Here is a 16,717-nt window from a genome sequence, read left to right on the forward strand (position 1 = left end):
AATTTCAGTTATAAAATAAGTTATGAAATTGAAAGTAAAGCATAGGGAATATATTGAATGTATTGTAACAATGTTGTGTGGTGACAGATAGTGAGTATACTCATGCTGCACTGAGCAATATAGAGAGTTGTTGAATCCATATGTTGTATACCTGAAACTAATATAACATTGTATATTAATTATACTTTAAAAAAAATAACGCATATTAAAAGTGTTTTGCCACAAAAATGTTGCCCAGATAAATGTCAAGAAGCTTTGTATATGGTGTGAGATACAAGTTCAGTTGCATTCTTGATCTGAGTATCCAGCTTCCCTAGTGCCATTTATTGAAGATAGTATCATTTCCTCATTTTGTATTGACACCTTGTCAAAGATCAGTTGCCTGTATATGATTGGATTTATGTCTGGGCTTTTATTCTGTTCCTTGGTCTTCTTGTCTGTCTTTATGCTAGTATTATATTGTTTTCATTATAGTATCTTCGTAACATATTTGTTTATCAGAAAGTGATACCTCTATGTTTGTTATTAAAATGGCTTTGGCTTTTTGGGGTCTCTGTACTTACATAGGAATTTTAGGATTACTTTTACTATTTCTGTAAGGAATGCCATTGGAATTTTGATATGAGTTGCATTGAGTCTGTAGATAACTTTGGATAGAGTGGACATTTCAATATTCTTTCAATTGATGAATATGGGATGTCTTTCCATGTATTTGTGTGTTCTTTAATTTCCGTCATCAATATTTATAACTTTTGAGGTACAAGTCTTTTATCTCTTTGGTTAGGTTTATTCCAGATATTTTATTCTTTTTGTTGCTCTTATAAAGGGGATAATTTTCTTAAATTTTGGGGGGGATAGTTTGTTGTTTGTATAGAAATGTGACTAACTTTTGGATGTTGATTTTGCATCCTTCAGGTTTACTGAATTAGTTTATTCTAACACGTGGTAGTTATCCTTGAGTCTTTAGGATTTTCTGCATACATGGTCAGGTCATATACAAAAAGATAATTTTACTTCTTTCTTTTGGATTTGGATGTTTTTTCTTTTTTCTTTGCTCAGGGTAGTACTTCCACTACTATGTAGAGTACAAGTAGCAAGAGTGGGCATCATTGCCTTGTACCAGAGGGAAAGCTTTCAGCTGTTTTTTATTGATTATGATGTTGGCTGTGGGCTTTTCATAAATGCTTGCGTTGTGTTAAATTCATTCTTTACCTATTTTGTCTATAGTTTTTTATCATGAATTAATGTTGAAATTTGTCTAATTTTTTTTACCATCCATTGAGACAATTATGTAATTTCTTTGATTTTGTTCACGTGGTGTGTCACACTGATTTGTGTATGTTGAACCTCCCTTCCATCCCTGAAATAAATCTCACTTGGTTGTGGTAGTTGATCCTGTGAAGGTGGTGCTGAATTTTGTTGGCTAGTTTTTATTTTATTTTATATTATTTTATTTTATTTTGAGAGAGAGCACATGCACGAGAGTGAGGGAGGAGCAGAGAGAGAGGAAGAGAGAGAATTCCAAGCAGGCTCCATGCTGACAGCCTTGATGCGGAGCTCAGTCTCATGAACCCTGAGATCATGACCTGAGTCAAAACCAAGAGGCAGATGGATAATAGACTCATCCACCTAGGCGCCCCAATTTGCTAGTGTTGAATTTAACATTCTGGTATCTATGTTTGTCAGACATATTCTCCTATAGTTTTCTTATATTGGCTTTTTCTGGCTCTCATTTCAGGGTGATTTTGGCCTCAAAATGAGTGGAAATTTTTTTGGGGGGAGAGTTTACAAAGAATAAGTATTCTTTTAGTATTCGGTAGAATTTACCCATGAAGCCATCTGGCCCTGAACTTGTCTTAGTTGAGAGGTTTTTGATTACTGAGTCAGTCTCCTTATTTATTATTGGGCTTTCTATTCCCTCTTGATTCAGTTTGGGTAGGTTGTATGTTTTTAGGAATTTGTCCATTTTTTTAGGTTATGAAATTTGGTACATAATTGTTCATAATAGTCTGTCTTTTTTTATTTATGAAACAACCATTGTGATATTTCATTTATGATCTTGAGTCTTTTTTTAGTCTAAATATTTGTCGTGTTGTTTATCTTTTCATAAAACCAACTCTGTTTTATTATTTTTTTCTATAGTTTTTCTGATCTCTAGTTGATTTATTTCTGCTATAATCATTATTATTTTCTTCCTTGTGCTCTGAGTTAGTGTGTTCTTTTTGTCATTCCTTGATATGTGTAGTTACATTGTTATTTGAGATCTTTCTTCATTTTAATATAGGCATTTATTGCTATAAAATTCTCTCTTAGTACTCTTGGCTGCATCTCAAGTATTATGTTGTGATTTTATTTTTCTTTTTCTCAAGATATGCTTAAAATTTCATCTTGATTTCTTTTACTGAATGGTTCAAGTGTTGTTTAGTTTCCACATGTTTGTGAATTTTCCATTTTCTTAGTGTTAGTGATATTTTAGTTCACTGCATTATGACTGGAAAAAATACTTCTAATAATTTTTATATTCTTAAGTTTGTTATGACTTCTTTTATGAAGTACCATGTAATCTGTTTTGGAGATGTTCCTTGAGCTCTTGGGAAGAATGTGTATTCTGTTCGATGGAAAGTTCTATCTATGTCTGTTGAGGTCCATCTGATCTGCAGTGTTGTTCAAGTCAGGTGTTTATGAATTTCTGTCTGAATTTGTATCCTTCATTGAGAGTTGGTATTGAAGTCTTTCCCTATTGTTGTATTGTCAATCTCTCCTTTCAAATTATTAATTAATTTTTTTTAATGTTTATTTATTTTTGAGAGAGAGAGACACACACACACACATACAGAGTGTGAGTAGGGGAGGGGCAGAGAGTGAGAGAGACACACAGAATCCGAAGCAGGCTCCAGGCTCTGAGCTGTCAGCACAGAGCCCAATGTGGGGCTCAAACCCATGAACCATGAGATCATGACCTGAGCTGAAGTTGGATGCTTAACCAACTGAGGACCCAGGTGCCCCTCAGATTATTAATTTTAATGCTTATTTTATATTGGATCCATACATATTTATTGTTAGATCTTCCTGTTGGATTGAGCCTTTTATCATTATATAATGACTTTGTGTCTAGAGATAATTTTTGACATTGTCTATTTTGTCTTGTAGTTAGAGCCATTTCAGTTTTTTTGTTGTTACTGTTTTCATGTAGTGTATTTTCCCAAAACTTTACTTTCAGACAATGTGTTTTTAAAACTAAAATGAGTCTTTTGTAGATAGTATATTGCTGAATAAAAAAAAAAATTCAATCACCCTCTGCCTTTTGATTAGGGCATATAATCCATTTACACTTAATTTAATTATTGATGGTGAAGACTTATTATTGCCATTTTGTTAATTGTTTTCTGTCTGTTGTGCTATCCTTATTATTCTCTCTTCCTCTATTGCTGTCTTCTTTTGTGTCTTAAGAATTTTTTAGTGACTTTAATTCTTTTCTATTTTTCTTTCCTGTGCCTATTACAAGTTTATTTTCTTGGTGGTTAGCTTGAGGTTTGCATAAAATAGCTTGCAGTTAAAACCGTCTATTTTAAGTAGATATCACTTCAATAATCACACATAAAATCTCTCCACTTTTATTCCCCTCAATACACACTTTGTGTTCTTGTAGAGCTTGCTTCTTTTTTATTTTATATCTACTAACATATTTTTTTCTTCTAACTTTGATGCTGGGATTATAAGTAATTTTGTCCTCTTCTAGAAATTTTTTTTTTTTTTGGCCTCTAGGACTCTGCATTTTACCAGTTTTCCTCTCACTTATCAACCTACTTCTCAGCTTCTACTGGATCATTACTATACCTTATTGCTAAGCACTCTTTCATCTTTAAACTTTGTGCCTGCATGTCTTAATCTATATACTTAGCTTTAAATGACATTTATGTAGTGTTCTGATCACCTTGTATTTGCTCCTTGGTGAAGAAAGGATCCCTTGCCCTAAATAGTATGATAGCTCAATACATGACACCCAACCCTCTACAGAAGAGATTGACAACTGCTTATTGTCAAATACATTTACACTCTGGTGAACAAAGACACTAGGGACCATGTAAGGCAACATAGATGTTGCACAGGGAATGGAGTGAACTAGCAGGGGTTGTGGGAGGCAGACTCGGTAATAAGAGGAAAGTTGGGTACCCCAGGTTTCCCATGGATGGATGTAATTGACTTGTTGGATAATTCTGTAGGCTGTCAGAGAAGTAAAAACCCTCAGGTTGAATACCAGGTGAGGTGCAAATGGTACAGGTGATAGGGAAACTAGCTCATTTAGAAGCCATTCTAAATGGCTGGGTGGGCAACACACCTGGTGAGAGCAGGAAAACTCATGGTTAGGTCGTTGGAGGCTATACAGCTCAAAGATGCTACGGGAACACTTGAAATTCTGAGTGTTAAAAGAAAAATACTAATGATTCCTATGTGTTTCATTCCAAACCTTGCCTGTATGTTCCATACTTTTTACCCAATGCCTCCATGACATTTACCACTGAGATTCTGACAAACAAGCCAAACCTAAAATGTCCCAAAGTCTTAATTTCCTTCTCTGTTACTCAACATGTTTCTCCTGTTTTCTCATCTTAGTAAATGGAATCATCATGTACTCAGCTGCACAATACTTTGTAATATTTTATCTCTACCCTTCTTCACCCTTCACAATTCATTTCACATTTCACATACAGAAAAATTCATTAAGTTTTTAATCTTCTTGTCTTACAGTTATCCACTCCTCTCCATTTTCACTGTCACCATTTTATCCAGGCTACCAACATCTTTCTCTTTGACAAGTATAATCCTCTTAATGAAACCCCCCAACTTTGCTCCCTTAGCCCAGTCTGTTCTTACATGGCAGTTGAAGTGAACTTTTAGACATAAAGTATAGGAGTGCCTGGGTGTCTTAGTCAGTTATGCATCTGACTCTTGATTTGGGCTCAGGTTATGATCTCAGGGTTGTGAGATCAACCCCCCTCCCACCCCCCGCCTTGGGGCTCCATACTGGGCATGAAGCCTGCTAATATTTTCTCTCTCCCTCTCCTGCCCCTCCCATCCCCTCAAAAAATAAATGAAATAAATGTTTAAGTATACATATATGAGCAGCTACAATTTTCCTTGGTGAGAGTAAGGGCAGAGAGGATAGTCTAAACAATAAGTGTTTAATTTGTTCTAATTCAAGGCCAATTTATAGAGGACACAAATAGTTTGCCTCTTTCTCTAAAAGGTTTCAGTGTTGTGCCGTAGTATTTCCTTACCTATGGTTTTGGTTTCTTTGGTTTCAGTTACACATGGTCAACCACAGTCTGGAACACAGACGATTCTCCTTCTGATGGATCTTCAGAAGGTTGACAGCCCAATGCTATGTCAAAATGTCTGTGTCGTCTCACTTTATCTCAGTCATGTAGCCATTTCATCATCTCACATCATCACAAGAGAAATCTGAGTACAGTACAATAAGACTACTTGGAGGGAGGAGAGAAAGAACATTCACCTAACTTTTATTATACGATATTGTTATAATTGTTCTATTTTATCATTATTACTAACCCTCTTAATGTGCCTAACTTACAAATGAAACTTTATAATAGGTATCATAGGAAACAACATAGGATATATATGGTTTGGGTACTATCCATGAATTTCAGGCATCCTCTTGGTCTTGTGACGTATCCCTTGCAGATAGGGGTAGAACTCTGTACAGATTTTTCACTGGAGTTACTAGTTTTTCCATTCTATTTCTATGGTTAACTTTGATAGCTGCCCTTCTTCCAATCCAATACATTTACATTTTAATTAGCAACTGCCTTTTGAACACAAGTTATGCCACTCTCACTGCTTGACGTATGTAAGAACCTCCTACTGCACAGAGATAAAATCTAAATTTTTGTCATGACATAATGGGCCTGTAGATCATGTCCCCTGCCTCTGTTTCCAGCGTTTTCCTTTCCAGCCTCTCCTTGGCTTGTTATACTCTAGCTACCTGTTCATAATTAAGTTCCTGGAGTACATGTTCTTCTGTCAGGTTCTCTTTATTCTTAGTTACTTTATGGTGATTTCTCTTTATCCTTCTGTACAGACTTTGTAATTTATACTTCCCTCACTCCATTATTCTACCTCATAGCATCCTGTTCTTTCTCTTAGAAAAAAACATATCAAGTTTGTAGGTAAACATGTAATTGTACTGATTATTTTCAATGCTCACTAGGAATAATGACACTGTTTTGTTCAACACTGTGTATCTGATACCTAGAACTGTTTTGCATAAATAGTGCTCAGAAATAATTATTGAATTTAGAATATAATAATGAATGAAGAATTAAGAAGAATGAATAAAGAACATAATTGAAACATGGGAATTGATTTCTGATCACCTTTTTACTTTAGCCCAGCAGTTTCTCAAATTTTTCTTCTCAGGCTTCCCTTGTACTCTTAAAAATAATTGAGGACCCCAAATAACTTTTAGATTTTGTTAATTTTTATTGAAGTGTAATGACAAACCATATCCTCTTGGTTTCAGGTATACATCATACCTGATTTGATATTTTTATACATTATGAAATAATCCCAATAATAAGTTTAGTTACCATCTGTCATCATAGTTATTACAATATTACGATTATATTTTCTATGTTGTATACATTGCATCCCCTGACTTGCTAATTTACAACTGGAAGTTTGTACCTCCTAACATCCTTAACCTATTTCTCCTACCTCCCAATTTCTCTCCATTCTTGCAACCAACAGTTTCCTGTACTTTGTAGTCGTTTCTATTTTGTCTTGAATTGTTCACTTGTTTTTAGGTTCCATGTGTAAGTGAAATGATAAAATCTCTGACTTATTTCACTTAGCATAATATCCCCTAGGTCCATCCATGTTCTTGGAAACGGGAGAATTTTATTTTTTTCTAGAGCTGAGTAATATTTCATTGTATGTGTATACCACATCTTTACTTATTCACTTATTGATGGACAGTTAAGTTACTTTGTATCTTGGCTATTATAAATAATTGTGCAATGAATATAAGGGGTGCATTCATACTTAAAAAATTTGGTTTTTCACTTTCTGCAGAATATATTCAGAAGTAGAATTGCTGGATGGTATGGTAGTTCTATTTATTTATTTTTGGGGTAAACTCCATGTTGATTTGCAAAGTGTCTGCACTAATTTACATTCTTAGCAACAGTGTACAAGTGTTCTCTTTTCCTCATCTCCTCACCAATACGTTTTATTGTGTGCCATTTTGATGATAGCCAATCTGACAGATGTGAGGTGATATCTCATTGTGATTTTGCATTTCTCTGATGACCAGTGATACTCAGTATCTTTTAATGTACAGCTGTATATCTTCTTTGGGGGAAAAAAAAGTCTATTCACATCTTCTACCCATTTTTTTTAATTGAGATTCTTCTTTTATTGTATGAAGGTGTGAAAGTTTTTCATATAATTTATTTTAACCTCCTATTGATGGTATGGTTTGCAAATATCTTCTCCATTCAGTAGGTTGCCTTTTGTTTTGTTATTATTTATTTTGCTGTGCAAAAGCTATTTAACTGATATAATCTCATTTGTTTGTTACAGCTTTTTTTTTGTCCTTGCCTGAGGAAACTGGCCCAAAAACAAATTGCTCAGACTGATGTCAAAGACCTTATGCCCTATGTTTGTTTGAGAAGTTTTATGATTTCAGGTCTTATGTTTAAGTCATTAAACCATTTGAATTTATTTTTGCAATTTTCCCAGTCCTTATTATCGACACACGTCTTTTCCCTTTTGTATATTCTTGCCTCCTTTGCTGTGGGTTAATTGAGCATACATGTGTGGTTTTATATCTAGGCTCCCTATTCTATTACATTGGTCTACATGTCTGTTTTTATGTCAATAAAATATAGTTTAATAACTTTAACTTTGTAGTATAGTTTGAAATTGGAGCATGATACTTGTATCTTTGTTCTTCCTTAAAATTGCTTTGGCTGTTTAGTATTTTGATGGTTCAATACAAATTTTAGGATTCTTGTTCTAGTTCTTTGAAAATGCCATTGGTATTTTGACGGGAATTACATTAGATCTGTAGATTGCTTTAAGAAGTATGGATATTTTAAGAATTTTAATTCTTGTGAGTATGATACATCTTTTTATTTCTTTTTGCCATTTTCGATTTCTTTCATCATTGTCTTATAGTTTCCAGAGTACAAATATTTTACCTCCTTGGTTAAATTTATTCCTAGGTATTTTATTCTTTTTCGTGCAATTATAAGCGGCATTGTTTTCTTAATTTCTTTCTGATAGCTTATTATTAGTATATAAAAATGCAACTAATTTCTGTATGTTAATTCTGTATTCTACATTTTATGGAATTTATTAGTTCTACTGGGTTTTTTTTGGTGACATATTGAGAGTGTTTTATATATAGTATCATATCACCTGCAAATAATGACAGTTTTAATTTTTGCTTACCAATTTGGGTGGCTTTTCTTTTTCTTGTCTAATTGTTGCGTCTAGGAGTTAGAATACTTTGTTGAATAAAAGTGGCAAGGGTGGGCATCCTTATCTTAATCCTCATCTTAAAGGAAAAACTTTCAGCTTTTCACTATTGAGCATAATGTTAGCTGTGGACTTGTTATAAATAGCCTCTCTTGTGCTGAGGTACATTTCCTGTAAACCACTTTGTTGAGAATTTTTTGCATAAATGGATGTTGAATTTTGTTCAAATGCTTTTTCTGTATCTATTGAGGAGATCTTAAGATTTTTATTCTTTGTTAATAAGTTGTATCATGTTTGACATGGAGATATTGAAGCACCCTTTACATCTGTGGAGTACACTTGATCATAGTATATAATCTTTTTAATATATTGTTGAATTCAGTTTGCTTATGTTGTGTTGAAAAATTTTGCATCATGTGCAAAACAGGGATATTGGCTTGTAATTATCTTTTGTGATGTCTGTGTGGTTTTGTTATTAAGGTATGCTGACCTTATAAAAAGAGTTTAGAATCATTCCTTGCTCTCTAATTTTTTGCACTAATTTGAGAAGAAGTATTAACTCTGAATGTTTGGTAGAATTCACCTGCAAAACTGTCTGGTCCTGGATCTGTTTTTTGGGGGAGTTTTAAAATGACTTCTTCAATTCCATTACTTGAAATTGGTCTATTCACATTTTCTATTTCTTTTTTTTCTCATTAAACTTTGTTTTAATGGGTCTCAAAATTCTGTGACAGATTTTTGGTCAAGTTGTTTCAATGAAAAAGTACTGAACTTAAAAACTAAAAAACTGACACACATTCACGCGCGCGTGCACACACACACACACACACACACACACCTCAAATGGTTCACAAAACATTCTCATTTCCTCCTGAAGGTTTTATGATGCATTGTTAGTATTAACCTGTCTTTTACTATTAAACTTAAATGGCCATTTGACACATACAGTTGACAGACCATTCTTCTACCACTGATTAAGACTGGGGGTGGGACGCCTGGGTGGCGCAGTCGGTTGAGCGTCCGACTTCAGCCAGGTCACGATCTCGCGGTCCATGAGTTCGAGCCCCGCGTCGGGCTCTGGGCTGATGGCTCAGAGCCTGGAGCCTGTTTGCGATTCTGTGTCTCCCTCTCTCTCTGCCCCTCCCCCATTCATGTTCTGTCTCTCTCTGTCCCAAAAAAAATAAATAAACGTTGAAAAAAAAAAAAAAGACTGGGTGGCCTTCTGAGCTTTCTGGGTGGACTTGGTGACCGTGCCAGCTCCAGCTGCCTTCTTGTCCACTGCTTTGATGGCACCCACAGCAGCAGTCTGTCTCATGTCATGAACAGCAAATAGGTCAGAGGAGGTTAGTCAGAGAAGCTCTAAATGCACATAGGCTTCCCAGGAACCATATCAATGATGGCAGCATCATCTGATTTCAAGAACTTGGGTCATCTTTCAGCCTTGCCCAGAACAACCATCTTGTCCTTCAGCTCAGCAAACTTGCAGGCAACGTAAGCTGTGTGATGATCCAACATAGGTGCATATTCAGCACTGATTTGTCCTAGGTGGCTCAGGATAATCACCTGAGCCATGAAGCGAGCTGCTTCAATTGGTGGGTCATTTTTGCTGTTATCAGTCACATTGCCACAATGAGCATTGTGGCATTCTTGATAGATACATTCTTGACATTGAAGCCCATTTGTCTCCTGGACTCAAAGCTTCCTGGTACATTTCTTTTTTAAAATTTTTTTTTCAGCGTGTATTTATTTTTGGGACAGAGAGAGACAGAGCATGAACGGGGGAGGGGCAGAGAGAGAGGGAGACACAGAATCGGAAACAGGCTCCAGGCTCTGAGCCATCAGCCCAGAGCCCAGAGCCCGACGCGGGGCTCGAACTCACGGACCGCGAGATCGTGACCTGGCTAAAGTCGGACGCTTAACCGACTGCGCCACCCAGGCGCCCCGATTTCCTGGTACATTTCAACAGACTTTACTTCAGCTGTAACAATGACAGGAGCAAAGGTGACCACAATGGTAGGTGTAAGAATGCATTTCCACTCAGCCAGCAGGGACAGTACCAATACCACCAATTTTGTATTTTGTGTCTGTCCTGAAGGGACAGACACAAGAGCTTGTCAATTCAATGAATTGGTGGCAGAATGCAATCCAGAGCTTCAAGCAATGTGGTTATGCTGGAACTGCCACCTGTATGGGTAACTTTCCATCCTTTGAACCAAGGTATGTTAGCACTTAGCTCTAACATGTTGTCACCACTGCAGAAACTGGCACAAACTCTAGTAGGTCAGGGTTATAGTCTATTTTCTTAGGGTAGGTGTTGACTTCTGTAATGATTTCCTCCTATCTCTTCTGGCTGTAGAGTGGCTCAGTGGAATCCATTTTGTTTACACCAACAATTAGCTGTTTCACACCGTGTGTAAGCCATAAGAGAGTGCTCACAGATCCTTCCATTCTCAGAGAGGTATATGCTTCAAATTCACCAACACCAGAAACTACAATCAGAACAGCACAGTCTTCCTGAAATGTGCCTGTAATTATGTTTTGGGGAAAGTCTATGTGTTCTGGGACATTGATGATGATCACATAATACTTTCTGGTCTCAGATTTTCACAGGGAAATCTCAAAGGTGATACCACGTTCACAGGCAACTTTCACTTTGTCTAAGACCCAGACATACTTGGAAGGAGCCCTTTACTATCTCACCAGCCTCCTTCTAAAATATTTTTATAGTTCTTTTGTTAATCCCACCACATTTGTAGATCAAGTGACTACTAGTAGGAGACTTGTTTGAATGTGTATGTGCAATGATGATGATGTTGATTTGAATCTTTTCCTTTCCCATTTTAGTTGTCATGACACCTGTGTCCCAGTGGCAAACATGTTGTGAAAAAGTTCATTTTCAATTCCTTGATTAAGCCTTAGAAGGTTGTGTATTTCTAGGAGTTTACTTTTTCTATATTTTCCAATTTATTGGCATAAAATTGTAGTAATCTTTTATGATCCTTTGTTTTTCTGTGTTGTGAATTGTGATTTCCCTCCTTTCATTTATGATTTTATTGATTTGGACCCTCTCTCTTGAGGTCTTACTGAGTCTGGCAAGAGGTTTACTGATTTTGTTTTTTTCATACATCCATCTCTAGTTTAATTAATCTTTTCTATTTTTTATCTCTATTTCATTTATTTCTGCTCTTATCTTTTATTTCTTTCTGTTTACTAACTTTGGGTTTTGTTTGTTCTTTTTGTAGTTCCTTAGGCATAAGGTTAGGTTATTTGAAATTTTTCTTGTTTCTTGAGGTAAGCTTTTATCTTTATGAACTTCCCTCTTAGAGGAAGTGTGTCCTTTTTGTGTGTCCCATTGTATTTCCACTTCGATTTTTCTTAAGGTATTTTTTTAATCTCCTTCTCAATTTTTTTGTCTACCCATTAGTTGTCTAGTAACATATTTTTAGTCTCCATTTCTTTGTATTTTTCCAGATTTCTTATAATTGGCTTCTAGTTTGATAACATTGTAGTTGGAAAAGATGCTTGATATGATTTCAATCTTCTTGAAATTATTGAGATGTGTTTTGTGGTCTAATGTGATATATCCTAGAGAATGTTTCATGTGCACCTGAAAAATAGAATTCTGTTTTAGGATGGAATATTCTATATGTATCTATTAGTAACAATTTGTCTAATGAGTCATTTAAGGTCAATGTTTCCTTATAGATTTTCTGTTTAGATGATCTATCCATTGATAAAAGCAGGGCATTAAAGTCCCCTAGTATTATTATATTACTCTGAATTTCTCCACTTATGTCTGTTAATATTTGGCTTACATATTTGGCTTTTTCTATGTTGGATGCATAAATATTTACAAATGTTAAATCATCTTGTTGGTGGACCCCTTTTTCATTGTGTAGTGCTCTTCTTTTTCTTCTGTTAGTCTTTGTTTTAATGTCTATTTGGTCTGGTAAGAGTATCTCTACTCAAGCTCTCTTTTTGTTTCTTTTTGCGTGAAATCTCTTTCTCCATCTCTTCACTTTTAGTCTGTGTGTGTCTTTAGATCTGATTGTAGTCTCTTCTGAGAAGCATGTAGATGGGTCTTGTTTCTGTCATGCATTCAGCCACCCCATGTTTTTTGATTGGAGCATTTTGTCCATTTACATTTACAGTAATTCTTGATATGTACTTACTGCAATTTGGTTAATTGTTTTCTGGTTGCTTTTTGTCTGTTTCTTCTTTTCTTGTCTCTTCTCTCATGGTTTCACTTATTTATTTTTTTAGTGTCATATTTGTGTTCCTTTCTCTCTGATTTTTGTGTATCTATTGTAGGTTTTTGGTTTCTTATCATATGGTTTATATTTATCAACCTATATTTATAGCAGTCTATCTTAATCTGATATTCACTTTAATTCAAATGTATTCTGAATGCACTACATTTTTATCCCCCACCATTGTTTTATGTTCTTGATGTCATATCTCACATCTTTTTATTTTGTGGGTTCCTTAGATACTTAACATAGTTAGTTGATTTACTAGTTTTGTTTTTCAACCTTTATGACAGATTTTAAATAGCTGATTCACTTCCTGTATTATATATTTGTCTTTACCAGTGAGGTTTTTCTTTCATATGTTTTCTTGTTTTTACTTACATACTTTTTGTCACTTAAAAATGACCCTTTAACATTTCCTGTAAAGCTAGTTTGGTGGTAATGAAATCCTTTAGTTTTTGCATGTCTGGGAAATTCTTTTTCTCTCCTTCAATTCTGAATGATACGTACTGGGTAGAATTTTCTTGGTCGTAACTTTTCCTTCCCCACACTTTAAACATATTTCCACTCCTTTCTGACCTCCAAAGTTTTTGCTGAAAAATTAGCTGATAATCATTTGGGGTTTTCCTTGCATGTAACTATTTTTCTCTTGCTGCCTTCAATATTCACTCTTTATCTTTAAACTTTGCCATTTTATTTATTTATTTATTCATTTATTTATTTATTTATTTATTTTTTAATGTTTATTTATTTTTGAGACAGAGAGAGAGAGAGCATGAACGGGGGAGGGTCAGAGAGAGAGGGAGACAGAGAATTGGAAGCAGGCTGCAGGCTCTGAGCTGTCAGCACAGAGCCCGACTCAGGGCTTGAACCCACGGACCGTGAGATCATGACCTGAGCCATAGTCAGATGCTCAACCGACTGAGCCACCCAGGAGCCCTGAAATTTTGCCATTTTAATTATAATAGGTCTTGGTGTGGATCATTTTGAATACATGTTGTTTGGGAGTCTCTTTGCTTCTGGGATCTACATATTTGTTTCCTTCACCAGGTTAAGGAAATTTTCAGCCATTATTTCTTTAGGTAGGTTTTCTGCCGCTTTTTCTCTTCTCCTTCTCTTTTTGGGACCATTAGAATGTTAGTATACTTGATATTGTTCTAGATGTCCTTTAAACTTTCCTTATTTTTTAAAGTTCTTTTTTCTTTTTGCTCTATGTATTGGGTATTGTCAACTCTTTTACTTTCCTGGTTGCTGATTTGTTCCTCTGTATCATTTAATTTGCTGATTATTCTCTCTAGAATATATATTTTTCATTTTGGTTATTGTATATCTTAACTCTGATTAGTTCTTGCTTATATTTTCTAAGTCTTTTTTGAAGTTCTCACTTTATTCCTCTACTCTTCACCGAAAGTCAGTGACTGTTTTTAATGACTATTAATTTGATCTTTTAATCTGGTAAATCATTTATTTCTGTCATGTTAGGATTTTTCCCCCCTGGGGTTTTATATTCTTTCCTTTGGATCTTAATTCTTTGCCTCTTTATTTTGCTTGACTTTCTGTGTTTTTTTCTATGAACTTTGTAGAACAGCTACCTCACTCAGTCTTGAAGGCGTAGGCTTGCATAAGAGAATCCCCTGTGTAAAGTGCATGTGTCTTGCAGCTTTGGCAGACTGGTTGCGGCAGTCATAGGCCCGGTGGTCCTTGGCTGTGCTGCGTTGGGGCCACCTTGGTTGAAACCAGAGTGTGCATAGGTAGAGGTTTCCTGGGTCGTGGTGCACTGGGGCCACCTTGATGGTATAGTTGGAATTGGTACAGGCATGGGCTAGGAGATTGTGGAGCACATTTTGTTAGGACTGCCTTGCAGAAACACCTAGAGATGGTATGGGACAAGAGGGCAGGGTACACTTGGACAGTCCTAGGATACCAGCTAGAGTCCTGAATCTTGCTTCTGTCTACATGGAGAGGGAAAATAAGAGAATTGTACTCACCAGTGTGTCCAACTGTGGAAAGTATTCCAGCAGTTCTCTGTGTATGTGGTGGGTTCACTCTTTATTAAACAGATTTCCTTCATATATACTCTAATTGCCCTTTATTTATTTTTTTTATTTTTTTTTCAACGTTTATTTATTTTTGGGACAGAGAGAGACAGAGCATGAACGGGCGAGGGGCAGAGAGAGAGGGAGACACAGAATCGGAAGCAGGCTCCAGGCTCTGAGCCATCAGCCCAGAGCCCGACGCGGGGCTCGAACTCCCGGACCGCGAGATCATGACCTGGCTGAAGTTGGACGCTTAACCGACTGCGCCACCCAGGCGCCCCTCTAATTGCCCTTTAAACTGCTGTTTTTGTTTGTTTGTTTTACTGTGCCCCATGGTAGGTGAGTCTGTGCATCACCCCCTTAGTAATAGCCCTTCCTTTTTAGTGACAAATTTAAGGGTGATGTTCCTATTATCACCATATCTCCATCTCTCCTACCCTTCTCTATGTGGTCCCTTAATAATTTGTTGTACAGAAGCTGTTCAGTCAGCCTTCAATTCTCCTGCAGAAGGAATTGCTCTGTATACAGGTATAAGTTCCTTGTGTCCATGGCAGGAGTTGAGTTCAGGGACTTTGTGCACCACCATCTTGGACCACCCTTCTTTACAAAGAACTTTTTAAAATGTAGATTGTATATCTTGATATTTATTGCATTAGAAATTACACTAAGAAATTTTAGAGATGTGTATTCATTTGGAAACAATGATAATGTTATTATACAGTAACATAATTTTCTGAAAATTTCAGAAACAACTATTTAGCATAGGCTTTTTTTAAAAAAAAAACATGTTTAAAGATATCTTTAATGACAACTTAATAGAAGAAAGCTGGATTTTCCTATTTGCTTCTGTATTCATCTGTTCCCACATCATATATCATGGAGCTTTGGAGAACCTCACTGTGCATGAATGAACAAATGCAAGTGAAAAAGATTAATAATAACTTAGTGTTGTCCCTAAACTGCCTAAGAATTTGGTCTAGTTCATTACCTGTTTGTTCAGTGGGAATGGCATGTGCTGGTCTTGACATACTCAGGGGTTTTGGTGAGAACTGGAACAGTATCAGAGAGGTAACAATCAGTAGTCTGGATTATAATCCAAATTTTAGCCCCAACGTATAGCATTATCCATATCTATTTGTAAAACTTTGATGGGCTTTAGTTTCTTCTGTAAAATGGAGATACTATAACTCTCCAAATTTTTCTGTGATGATACATATGATAGGGCAATTGTAAAGTGGCTGGAAAAGAAGTTGGCAGAGGCAGATAAACATAAGAGGTTAATTGCTTTTCACCACTATTGCCTTTACCATCCGTGCCTCACAAAATGAATAATGGATGCAAGATTTTCTCTTCAAACATGTTCTTTTTTCATAAATTTCATTTTTCATTATGCCATTAGGGCTAGAGGAAAAAGTATTGGACTGATGAATAGTTTTGTAATGGCTTCTATTTTGATTACAAGGTGTAGAAATAGGTGAGAGAAGTTCTGCTATAATTTTTGGAAAATCTATTTTTCATGAAATTCAGTTATTTATATGATGTAAAAAAAATTCAGTTGTACTTTATTTCATATTCTATATTCACTTAAAAAGAAGAGATTAACTGACTGCATCAGCAGTTTAACTTCCCCTAACAACAGCTTTGTGGCAGTAAGAACGAACATCTTTTGTAACAAGGTTTTTGTTCCTTGTATAGAATCAGAGATTAATGTCATGACAGTTTTCTTGTCTTAGAGCCCCACATTACTGTCATGTTCAGCAAGGTCTGGCTTCTAGTAAAATTGGGAGGCTCATAACAGACAAAACATCTCTAAGTTACGTATTTTGAAGTACAAATGAAAACTTGAATGTTTCAAACAGTAAGAATTGTTTCCTTTTATATTTTACTAGACTATAAAATAAGGATTACAGTTGTGCTAATATCTAAATC

General features: G+C 35.7%; 1 pseudogene; it reads right to left on the reverse strand.

Moving 5' to 3' along the window:
* Nucleotides 1-11,341, reverse strand: part of LOC115517137 — a 30,904-nt pseudogene extending 19,563 nt beyond the window's left edge.
* Nucleotides 11,342-16,717: the final 5,376 nt, after the last annotated feature.

This window comes from Lynx canadensis, chromosome B3, assembly GCF_007474595.2.
Source record: "Lynx canadensis isolate LIC74 chromosome B3, mLynCan4.pri.v2, whole genome shotgun sequence".
Classification (NCBI taxonomy): Eukaryota; Metazoa; Chordata; class Mammalia; order Carnivora; family Felidae; genus Lynx; species Lynx canadensis.